Source organism: Euprymna scolopes, chromosome 25, assembly GCF_053919585.1.
Source record: "Euprymna scolopes isolate OS-2025 chromosome 25, ASM5391958v1, whole genome shotgun sequence".
NCBI classification, from domain to species: domain Eukaryota; kingdom Metazoa; phylum Mollusca; class Cephalopoda; order Sepiida; family Sepiolidae; genus Euprymna; species Euprymna scolopes.
Genome location: NC_136506.1, coordinates 77,970,302 through 77,982,378, shown reverse-complemented (window position 1 = coordinate 77,982,378; position 12,077 = coordinate 77,970,302). Strand labels below are relative to the sequence as shown.

The window sequence follows — 12,077 nt, the reverse complement described above, 5'->3', positions numbered from 1 at the left end:
ACAGTGCTCGATCAAAGCTGGGTTGAGCTGCAAGTATTATATATAGAAGCAACAGAAGTAAATAAGCACTCTACAAAATATAATTAATGCGTGGTTAAACTTCAATATTTTATACGAATTGACGTTTTTATGCTTGGCCGCTCTTTATCAACATTCAAACGTCCTCTGAAGAAACAAAAAAAAAAAATAATTACAATTGTCAGAGTTTCAAAAGGATCGTATTTTTGGACAATCGAAATATGGATTTAGACAGCGTCAATCACTGTAAATCTCGGGATTCCACTCTCCCCTCGTAATCGAATGATTGTCTAATTCCTTACAAGGATCTATTGCGAAACAGATAAAGTACTTGGTAAAAAAACAGTTCTAAATTGGCGATCGAAGGTTCAATTTTAAGTGTGGGCGATACTCAGAATACAATTGCAAATTACTAAGGGTTAGGGTTAGGATTAGGGTTAGGTTTAGGACGTATACGCGGTCTTGATAGACGGGATCATGCTACCCTCGTGAATTAAATAACCGATTCTGTTCGAAAATCCATACAGATTCCCGAGTTCAGATATATTCATCAAGTTCGACAAGATATACACGAAGGTCAAAGATTACATCGGACGAAACGTGGAAACCTCACTTAAAACGAGAACAAGGGTCCGAAAAATTTAAACAATATGAATTAGTAATGTTCTCAAATCAATAATATGCTAAGACAATATCATGTTCGTACGTTATCACTCTGCACCCTTATTTTGCAAAAATTTTGTCATCCAATCAACGGAGACGCAATCGAAAAATAAATATATTTTTTTTAAATTTCGATCCATCTGGATATTGTGTCGAACGCGAAACTCGAGGTAAAATAAGCTTCTTTTGTAGCATTACCCATGTTTACACACGGGACCCACACGTTGTATGCATTCTACGTCGCAAGGAAATAGGACAAATAATAACTTGACTCCTTTTTTTGTAGCAATAACATTAATTTCCGGGTAATGGTGCCCTTTCTCTCTGATCTTTGTTGTCTTAAACATCGTTTCAAACATGCTCTCGAAAATGCTCTCGAATGCGCTCTCAAACATGCTGACTGTGCTGAACGTGACCGTCGATCTGTACGCTCTTTTTATAGTCTTTATGGATTTGTATTACTATACACATAGATTCGAAAAAGTTGTCAAAGAAAAAATATATAACAAATAAATGTTGTCAAAGGCAGGATAAGTTACTTTTCTACCTAACTAAATAATTTTTTAATGCTTTTATTTAATGTAAAATGTTTACTTCGCTCGAAAAACATACAGTTTACCGATGTATTGTAAAAATTTAAAATGGCGCCGGACTCTCTGTAGAAGACGGTAAGTTCGAGAAAATGAATTAAAAATAAAAAACCATACAATATCTTGTTTGAAACCGACTCAATATATATTACCATGACATAGGCTGACATATTCGGTGACTTTTTAACAGTATTTTGAATGTTTTTTTTTTTAATTTTTAACTCATTAACAGATACTGAACATTTTACGTAAACATATACATATGATTAAATTAAACCTACCTCCTTTACATTATTAAAGAGTCATTCATATTTTTCTGCAATATTATCACCCATGCTGACTCGAAAGCAAGCAACAGAAAGGGACCGTTTCCCAGCTTGATAATGCTCGTACTCACAAAACACTACCGACCAAAGATCTAGGAGAATTTGGTTAGAAAAAATTTTGATCTCTCTTGCATATTCTTTGACATGGCTCTCTCAGATTAGAACGTATTTTGATGATTGATAAAGCACTTATTTGACATGAGAGAAGAGTGAACAAGAATAAGGTTCATATTCAACATCAAAAGCTAAAGACGTTTACAAGCGAGGGTTTCATAGGTTCGTTGACCGATAAAATCAACTTATAGAGAGCAAAGGTCATTATTATTATGAATAAACATTTTCGGAAACACACAGTTTCTTTTTTCCAAGATGAAATTCTCAATCCGCAAAAACATTTGCACCGACCTATACGATATATATATATATATATATATATATATATATCAAGCCCCCCCCCGTCTTTGGGTAGAGCACTGTTGTTAAATAATCTCACCCGCTACTTAATTGGCTGAAAATGCGAAACTCGTTGTTTGTTTGTTTACGAACAGGCGATTTGAGCACTATAAAAGTGGTGGCGGGTGTCTATTTAAGTAGACATTCCGACGAGTTATTTACGGGCGTCGATTCCATGGTCCAGTGGGAGAACTGCCGACTGTCAACACGACGGTTCTAGGTTCAATCCTTGGCTTGGGAGAGATGCTAGTCTAGCGGCACTGATGAATTGTGATACAACGAAACAGGACTGTATGTCGAAGACTACAAATATACATATATATATATATATTTATAGTAAGTTATGATAATATATATGGCAATTAAGCTACACAGAATATTCCGCTTTTCATTCTAGTTAGAATTCGTCAGGTTATATGAAAAGCTGTTAATAGATACACGTATATATAAACGCGCCATATATATTTTCATGACTTACTACCTAGTTCTACATATGTATTGGGCACTGTTGACATAAATACTGAAATATACGCATAAAATTATATCTTCGTATATTAATTTATTTGATTAAATGAAGTAATAATATATATACATATATACATACATATATGAATACACACATATATATGCAAACAGACATATACATAAATAGGCATATATATCTATACATATACACACACATATATATATACATACATATAAATACATATATATCTACATACACACATATATATACCTACATACATATATATATACATACATATATACACACAAATATGCGTACATACTTATACATACATATATACAGACATATATATATACATACATATATATATACAGACATATATATACATATATATATACACAGACATATATATACATATATATATACATATATATACACACATATATAAATACGTATATACATACATATATAACTACATACATAAAATTTCATACATACATTAAAATTCATACATACATATATATATATGCATATATATACATATATAAATATACATACATATGCATATATATACATATATAAATATACATACATATACATATATATACATACATATATATGCATACATATGCATACATATATATATACATACATATACATATATACATATATACATAAACATACATATATACATAAACATACATATATACATAAACATACATATACCTACCTATACATACACATATACATATACATACACATATACATACATATATATACATATACATACACATATACATACATATATATACATACACACATACATATATACATACATATACATATACATATATATACATGTATATACATACATGCATACACACATATACATACATATACATATAGACATACACATACATATATATACATATAAATACATATATACATATACATACATACATATATATACATACAGATATATATACATACAGATATATATACATACAGATATATATACATACAGATATATATATATATACATACATATATATATATACATACAGATATATATACATACAGATATATATACATGATGATGAGGATTGCAACGTCTTGTCAGACGAGTGCCATTCCCTCAGACATTTAAAATCCATGAGCCCAAATGCCTGAGGGAGTATCTATACAAAGATGATGTTACAGAGTCTTAGCTTTGTACGACAGCTAAGTCTCTCTCTCAGTTCAACATGTTAAGATCCAGCAACAAGCAAGAGCAAGATAGCCAGCAACAAATTAAACTGCAGACCAGCTTAATTCGGGTACTGGTCTCCCGCTTTATGGTTTTTTAAATCAGAGATTTGCTTCTCCTAGAAACCTTATACATACATATATACATACATCTACAGAAATATATATATATATATATATATATATATATATACACATATATATAGATATATACATGGATATATACATACATACCTATATATATATACATATACATGCATATGCATACATACATATACATACACACACATATATATATATATATTAGAAGGTAAACAGTCACGTTTTGTAATGTAACTGTTTACTTCCTAACAAAAAAAAATGTTGCTCTTTTCATCGAGCACTATCTAACAACCTTGCTGAGTTCAAGGCGTTCAAGGCGTACAGAATTTAAGTACTGCAATCATGAGGGCAAGACGTATTAAAGGTCGGTATTCGTATGAATAAAAATTTGCACAAACATTTGTTTCATTTTCAAAATCAACTTTCAAACTGGCAAAGCCTTTTGCTCCGACCTAATACAACATGTGGAGGACATAACTGCTTAATTTCAACATTGGTAAATATATAAATACATACATTTCTTGAAGGTAGATAAGAACGTCAAGATGTCCGAAAATGAGTGACCCATGCCCGTCAATAACATATTTTTTACGAGTAATATGATAAAGAAATTCGTCAGATTCCATATGATGATGAAATAAGAGGAGAGATGGAAGGGAAGAGCGGAGGTTAACGAGAAAAACGAATGTATTGTGTCGAAGACAGGAAGCGGAAGTGAAGTTGTCGATGAAGGAATTAGCGTTTTTTTTTTTTTTTTTTTTTTTTTGTTGCTCGTGCCGATTCCACTTGAAACATGTTTAACAAAAGAGGTCTGTTGAACAAAAATATTTCTGTTTTCTTTGGTGGTGCCAATATCCAAAGAGATGGTCGAGCCAGAATATGGTGGTTGGTGCGTGAAGGAGGTGCGGAGCTATATGCAAGCAGATGGACAGGAAGACGATCTGATTTGAGGATTGAGTAAAGAATGTGTGTATGTGTGTGTGTGTGAGAGAGAGATATGTATATATATATATATATGTGTGTGTGTGTGTGTAAAAGTAGTGGACAAATGTTTGTTTAAATAGACATTTGGCGAGATAATTTACGAGGCGCTACTCCCGTGGGTCGATCGGTAGAATTGCTGACTGTTAACGCGATGGGTCTAGGTTCAATCCTCGGCTTGGGAGAGGTGCTAGTCTAGCGGCACTGATGAGTTGTGATACAACGAAACAGGACTGTATGTCGATGACTATATATATATATATATATATATACACATATAAATATATATAGGCACGTTTAATTAAATACGAGAGAGTTTCCTTCCTTCTTTATTTTTCTGTTCATTTTCTCAATTTATCGAGCATTTTTCTCGTTTCAGTTGGTAAGTTGTGTATTAGGTTGCCCTAACAGACGACTTAAATCAAAATAACTAAATAAAATTCAACCACTAAATAAGAACCAAAATAAAATTAATTACATATAAAAAGACAGCAGAAAAAACTCTCTTTAATAACAACAAATTGTCCCTGAAGACTATCAAGGACCGAAAGCGCTCAAATAAAATGGCTGACAAAATATCACTCGGCAACCTCAAACGTGCATTGATAACGATTTGCTGTCAAAATACACATATTGTTCTTCCTGTCGGCCTTCTCGCTCTTTCTCTTTAGCTTACTTTCTCTTTAATATACTCTATGTTATGTTCTTGTGCTTCTGTCCGTATATAACTCTTTGCCTTTTTCACCCTCCATTCACTATATAGACACACACGCACGCACACACACACACACACACACGTGTATGTGAGGTCTGCACTAACCCTATTCAGGGTTTAACCGGCTTCCTCCGAAGGAGGAAGTTTCATGGGAGTATGAAATTCACAAGCGGTCCCCAGTCGCATGTATACCCCCGTTAGGAGAGATGACGACGTTAGGTTTTTGCAGGGAGGTATCGACGTCCTCCTACATAAAGCACCTGGAATTCCCAAATTGGTCACCCATTTTAGTAATGACCAGGCTCAACGTTGCTTAACTTCGGTGATCTGACGGGAACCGGTGTGTCAACGTGATTATGCTATATATATATATATATATATATATATATATATATATATATATATATATATATATATATATATATATATATATATATATATAGAGAGAGAGAGAGAGAGAGAGAGAGAGAGAGAGGGAGGGAGGGGAGATAAGGGTGATAGGAAGAATAAAAAAAAACAAAGAGCGAAGTAAGAGAGACAGAAGTAATACAAGATGGAAAAGTGAATATTGTATTATTAGAGAGAGAGAGAGAGACAGAGAGAGAGAGAGAGAGAGAGGGAGGGAGAGACAGACAGACAGACAGACAGACAGAGAGCCAGAGAGTGTGTGTGTGAGATAGATAGATAGATAGATAGATAGAGAGAGAGAGAGAGAGAGAGAGAGAGAGTGGAAGCGTGAGTGAAAGGGAGAGACAGGGAGTGTCTATTGCGAGTGGTTGGTGAAAAAGGGCAGAAAGTTATATACAGACACAGGCAAAGAACATAATGTATAGAAGATTGAAGAGCGAGTAAAAGGAATAGAAAGAGAGAGACAAAGAGTGGGGGGGGGGAGGAAGAGGCGATAGGAAGAATAAGAAAAGAAAAATAAATCGCGAAATAAGAGAGACAGAAAACGTGATACAAGAGGGGAAAAAGGTATTTTGTTTATACAGAGAAAGAGAGAGAGAGAGAGAGAGAGGAAGAGAGAGAGGGAGAAGAAGAGAGAGCGAAAGAGACACAGGATGGGTGAGTTGTCTTATGGTGAGTTAAAGACAAAGAAGGCAGGGAGCTATATAAATGGAGTATATATTATGTGATTGTGGATTATACTTAGAAACTAAGTGAGAGAAAGAGAACAAAAGAGAGCGAGAAAGAGAGCGAGAGAGGGAGAGAGAGAGAGAGAGAGAGAGAGAGAGAGAGAGAGAGAGGGGGGGTTAGGGTTAGAGAAAGTGTAAGAAAAAGACAAAGGCGACGTAAAGGTTGGTTGTTTTTTTTTTACGGCATATCAGCCCTTTTCAGGTTGTTTAATACCGAATTATTTTGAAGAAACGTTTTTTTAATAGAATATATATATATTTTTTGTTTTTTTAAGTCAGTTTCTATTTAACCCATAGTTGGAACCCTAACAGGCACTACCACTCCGGGCCAGAGTAGACCTGGGAGCAATGGCAATTAAAGGGTGGCTCTACACTCTCCAAAGTCCGCAAGCTGGGGCCTCGCCATCGGATATAGTTTATGGTCATATCCAGGATCGCGACGTAAAAGAGACAGAAAAAGTAACCTGAGGATAGGGAAGAAGGGGTATTTCATTAATTCAGAGAGAGAGAGAGAGAGAGAGAGAAGGAGAGAGGCAGACAGAGAGGAGAGAAAAGGAGGAAAAGAGGGAATAGAGAAAGAGAGCGTAAAAAGGTAAAGAACGTAAGAGAGACACACATGAAATAAGATGGAAATTGATAGACTAGAAAATAGAAAAGGAAGCAGAAAGAAAGAAAAGGGAAAGATGATAATAAAATGATAAAGTATAACGACAGAAATGGAGAGAGAGAGAGAGAGAGAGATTGAGAGAGGGATAAAAGAAAGAAAATAAAGGAAGCAAAATAGAGAAAAGAAATGATGAAAAGAGAAAGAATTCAAAAGACAGATGAAAAGGACAACAAAGAGAACGAAGGAAGATAAAAAAGAAAAAAAAGAAAAGTTAAAAAATAAACAAAGAAAGGAAAAGGATAAAGAAAGAAAGGAAACAACAAAGAAAGAAAAGCAAAGAAAGAAAATAGAGAAAAAAGAAAGAAAGATAGAAAGAAAGAAAGAAGCAAAGAAAGAAAAGGAAGGAAAACAAAGACATAAAGAATGAAATATGAAGAGAAACAAAGAAACAAAAGAAAAAAGAAAAATAGATTCGATAAAAATATAATAAAATGGCATAGAAATTTTGATTTCTTTTTGGTTTTCTAACGCACAAAAAAAAGTTTCATAAAATCTAAATAAAATCGAAAGATGAATAGTAATTTTTGGCGGCAAACAATCTAATCATTTCTATTAAAAAAGCAAAAATACAAAAAAAAAAAAAAAAAAAACGAACGCGATTTTTATTTTTTTTCACATTTCCTCGAAGCCAAAACGATTAAAGAAAAACAAACATTTTTTTTTAAATATACAAAATTTTTATGACCGCTGACTGATTTCACCAAATGAAAGTTTCAATAAGAACCAATATTCTTGCGATGCGCCCATTCAATATACTCAATAAACTCGTTTAGTGATGGCACTGCTATTCCAGAATCAAGCGCGACAGACCAACGCAGATGCTATTTCAAACATGCGTGACAAATCAACACAAACGCTATCTTAATTATGCGTGACAAGCCAACGCAAATGCTATTTTCGAATATGCGTGACAGACCAACGTATATGCTATTTTAAATATGTGTGACGGATCAATGCAAATGTTATTTCAAAGATGTGTAAAAAAACAAACAAAAAAAACAAAAACAACGCAAGTGCTATTTTTGAATATGCGTGACAGACAAACGCATATGCTATTTTAAAAATGCGCGACAAATCAACACCTATTTTATCGCAAGGATGCGTGATAATGTAACGCAAGTGCTATTTTCGAACATTTGTGACAGACCAATACGAATGTTTTTATTATAAATATATATGAGACTAACTAAAATACTAATTTAAAGTTAAGTATTACAGACGTGTTAACAAGAGTACCACCTTAAGCTTAATAATTCAATAAAAGTTGCATCCTGTCATGTTGTTTATTTCTCTCATACTATGAGAAAATGTGACACAAGGTCCGCAAAGTGTGATGCAAAAAAACAAAAGAAAAAACAAAAAAAAACAAACAAAAAAAAAAAACAGCGCTCTAGAGAAAGACCATACTGACTGAACAAAAAAAATGCCTCGAAAACTTCGTTGATATTTTCTGGTAGGGGCGTCTCCGGCCATTAAAAAGAACAATTCCTCCTTAATTTGTAAGAAGGCTAAGCCTGGAAGGATAGGCCTTCTAGAACTGCACAGTACATTCTTCTAGAACTGCACAGTACATAGTACATACGCATCAACAGGGCAGCAGGTGTGTGTAGGGTCGTTCAAAAAATGATGCATCTTATTTTTTTTTTAACTTAAAAATGGTTGAAGACTTTTACAACCTGTTACGGCTCGCAAGTAGCCACAAAGAGGAACAAAAAAAAAATGGAGAACAGTTTAAACATGTCTTAGATGAAAAACGGAAAGTTTACAAACGAACAGTGTAGGTAATTCACCGAGTATGCAAGAGTCTCTCTGGAATTAGATCCCGCCTGGGACCGTCATGCGTAAAGTTTATATGGACGATGGATTAGTCCATTTAGAGGGCGGTTCCCCCACAACCTAACCAGAGCATCGTTCATTGCTGGCAAAAGGGCACTGAGAATGGTGGTGACTATGTAGAAAAATAAATTCTAGAGGACAGCATGTCGTTCGTTTAAATGGTACCACTCTAATCTACGTAGCTCTTCAACGTTTTAGTTTTGTAAAAAATAGGAGGCCTTATTTTTGGAACGACCCCCGTGAAAATGTTTCTGCTGTTCTGTTATTCAAAGAAATAATTACTTTGTTAAAAAATAACACTTTAAAAATGAAAAATAAGGATGGCAAATTACTTTGTTGAGTAGTGTCTAATGCCCCGACGCAACCATCTACCTGCAAAAAGAGCCAAATACGTCTTACAACAGAGTACTACTACAACATATGGGGAGGAGCCGCTCGAAGCACCCTGTCCAGTCTTGGCAGGGTTCAAAATCGGTTTCGAAATCTGATAAATTATGCCCTTTTCGCCTTCCTGTAACCCTTTTTCCGCAGAAGAGACGTCCCGGGCTTGGCTTTGCTTTGCTCCATCGTTATTTTTATAGCAAATGCTAGTCTGAGCTTTAATCTATGTCCTCTCCCCTTGTCAAACTTTTACAAAAAAGGGCTCGTCTAGTTACAACCATTATCGTCAATTCCCCCTCTCTATCTGTGCCTAAATCTAAACTTAAGTTCTATTGAACTTCTTTCCTAGAACTTCAATGCCTCCGTTCAGTCTCGAAAGACAAAGGATACCCCCTGTAGGGGAAGCTGCGCGGGTAATTGTGAGGCAAGGGTTGTGCAATCACTTACCCTCCTCTTCTGAATCGGCACTGTTTGATTCCAGTGGCAAGAAATCCAGGACGACTGGAAACAATGCCGAGATAAGCGGAGAGTACATACAGCGCCTGAAATTCCCAAATGGTCACCCATTTAGTACTGACCAGGTTCAACGTTGCTTAACTTCGCTGATCCAGCGGGAACCGGTGTGTCAACATGATTAACTTTCCTAGAACTTCTCGCTTGTGGATTCTGCCCCGCTAGCCTGTTTTTCAGCTGACTACAACACGATTGTCTTCAAGTCTGATGTAAACAAATTTTTGTTGAGCTGTTCCCTTGAATAGTCAAATTCTACCAAGCTTCAATCACTGTACACTCATTAGCCTTTATCTCGGGCTTTGATAACTGGTGATTCCTTGTAAAAAAAAAAAAAAGATAAAAGATACGCATATATTCTCAGTCGAAAATTTATTAAAATTTATACAAATTTATTAAAATTAATTAAAATTTATTAAAATTTATACAAATTTATACAAATTTATTAAAATTAACTCGTGTTTTATTTATTTTTGTCTAACAATTAATTTCCTTTTTTTTTAATTGAAATTCTTTTTCTCTTCGTTTTTGTAAATTGTTTGCATCTTATGAGATTTTGGCGCTGCTTTGTTCAAACTTTATTTACAAATGGACGAAAATTACTGGACGAGTTGCTGAGTTTAATTAATAATTGACTGCTGGGCGTCTTTCATACTGACGCTCATTATTGCCGCCGCCTTCAATTGTTAGCCAAGTTTCCTTGCTCCTTCGAGGAAGAACATTGAGATGAATTATTAATTTTAGACAAAACGGCAGCTGATTAGACGAGTGTACAAGTTAATCGCTTTTTTTTGGTCTTAAAATAGCATAACTAACACCGTCGTTTGAATAGAAAAAATAAACACCTAAGGGTTAGAGGTGACCCTAGAACGGATGTCGACGAAACCATGAGACTTCCGGACGAGAGTTTTAAATCTTTTTTTCTAGCAAAATTTTATACAAAAAAAAACCCGTCTCCAGTGAGCATTTTAAATCATTGTAATTTATTTTATGCATATTGTTATTATTTAAACATATCACCATGATTAATTTATAACTTTTTATTTCAGATTATTAAAGCATCATTCATATTCTCACCTATGCTGACCCCCAGAACGACCTCCTTTAGAAAACAAAAAGGGAGTCATCTTCCATCATGATACTGCTTGTCCTCACACAGCATTACTAACCAAATACCCCCCCCCAGGAGAATTTAGTTGGGAAATCTTGCCTCACTTCGCATATTCTCCTGACCTAGCTCCCTCGGATTATAACTTACATCAAAGATTACAAAACCATTTAGATGGCTTTAGGTCAGCATCACGAGAGAATATCGAACACGAGTTAGATTTATATTTCACATTAAAAACTAAAGAACTTTTTACAAACGAGACATTTACAGGCTCGTTGACAGATGGAATCAATTTATGGAGAGCAAAGTTCGCTATTGTTATTATCATGCATTGCTGATCGTGCGGCAGAAATACACAACTAGTTATTTCACGGCAACAAAATTTATTGAAAACGGAATAAAGAGATTGCCACGTATGCATAACCTGTACATAATGATGAGAGTCGAATTCTTCCCGGTATTTACAGTGGATGCAAGAGTTCTTTGTTATCCGTAAGGCGGACACCACAACAGTAATGAATAAATATACTCACAAACACAATTTTTCATTTTAAAGATGAAACTTTACACCAGCGAAAACTTTTGCATCGACCTAATACTTTCTCGAAAAAAATAATATAGTCGAACAAAAAGAGAAAGAAACGTTCGAGGGAAATACAAATTTTCTCACACACCATTTTGTTTTTTTTTTTGATGAAAGAAGTGGAATTCCTATGAGGATAAGTTGCCGTTTTAGGCCAACATTTGTGTTTCGCATCGGAACGAGTTCACAAACTAATTCTTAAAATATATTCTTCTCCCTTGGTTGCATATCCGACGAGTGCTTATGTATAGTTGTGCTTTGAAGTTAATCAGTTAAACTTGATAACGGACTGAA

General features: G+C 34.5%; 1 protein-coding gene and 1 pseudogene across 15 annotated transcripts in view; both read right to left on the bottom strand.

The window, feature by feature from the left end:
* LOC145247446 (uncharacterized) overlaps window positions 1-12,077 on the bottom strand; it is a 580,790-nt gene that overhangs the window by 255,722 nt on the left and 312,991 nt on the right. The gene's annotated exons all lie outside the window — the stretch shown is intronic.
* Window positions 5,808-5,926, bottom strand: LOC145247610 (5S ribosomal RNA; annotated as a pseudogene).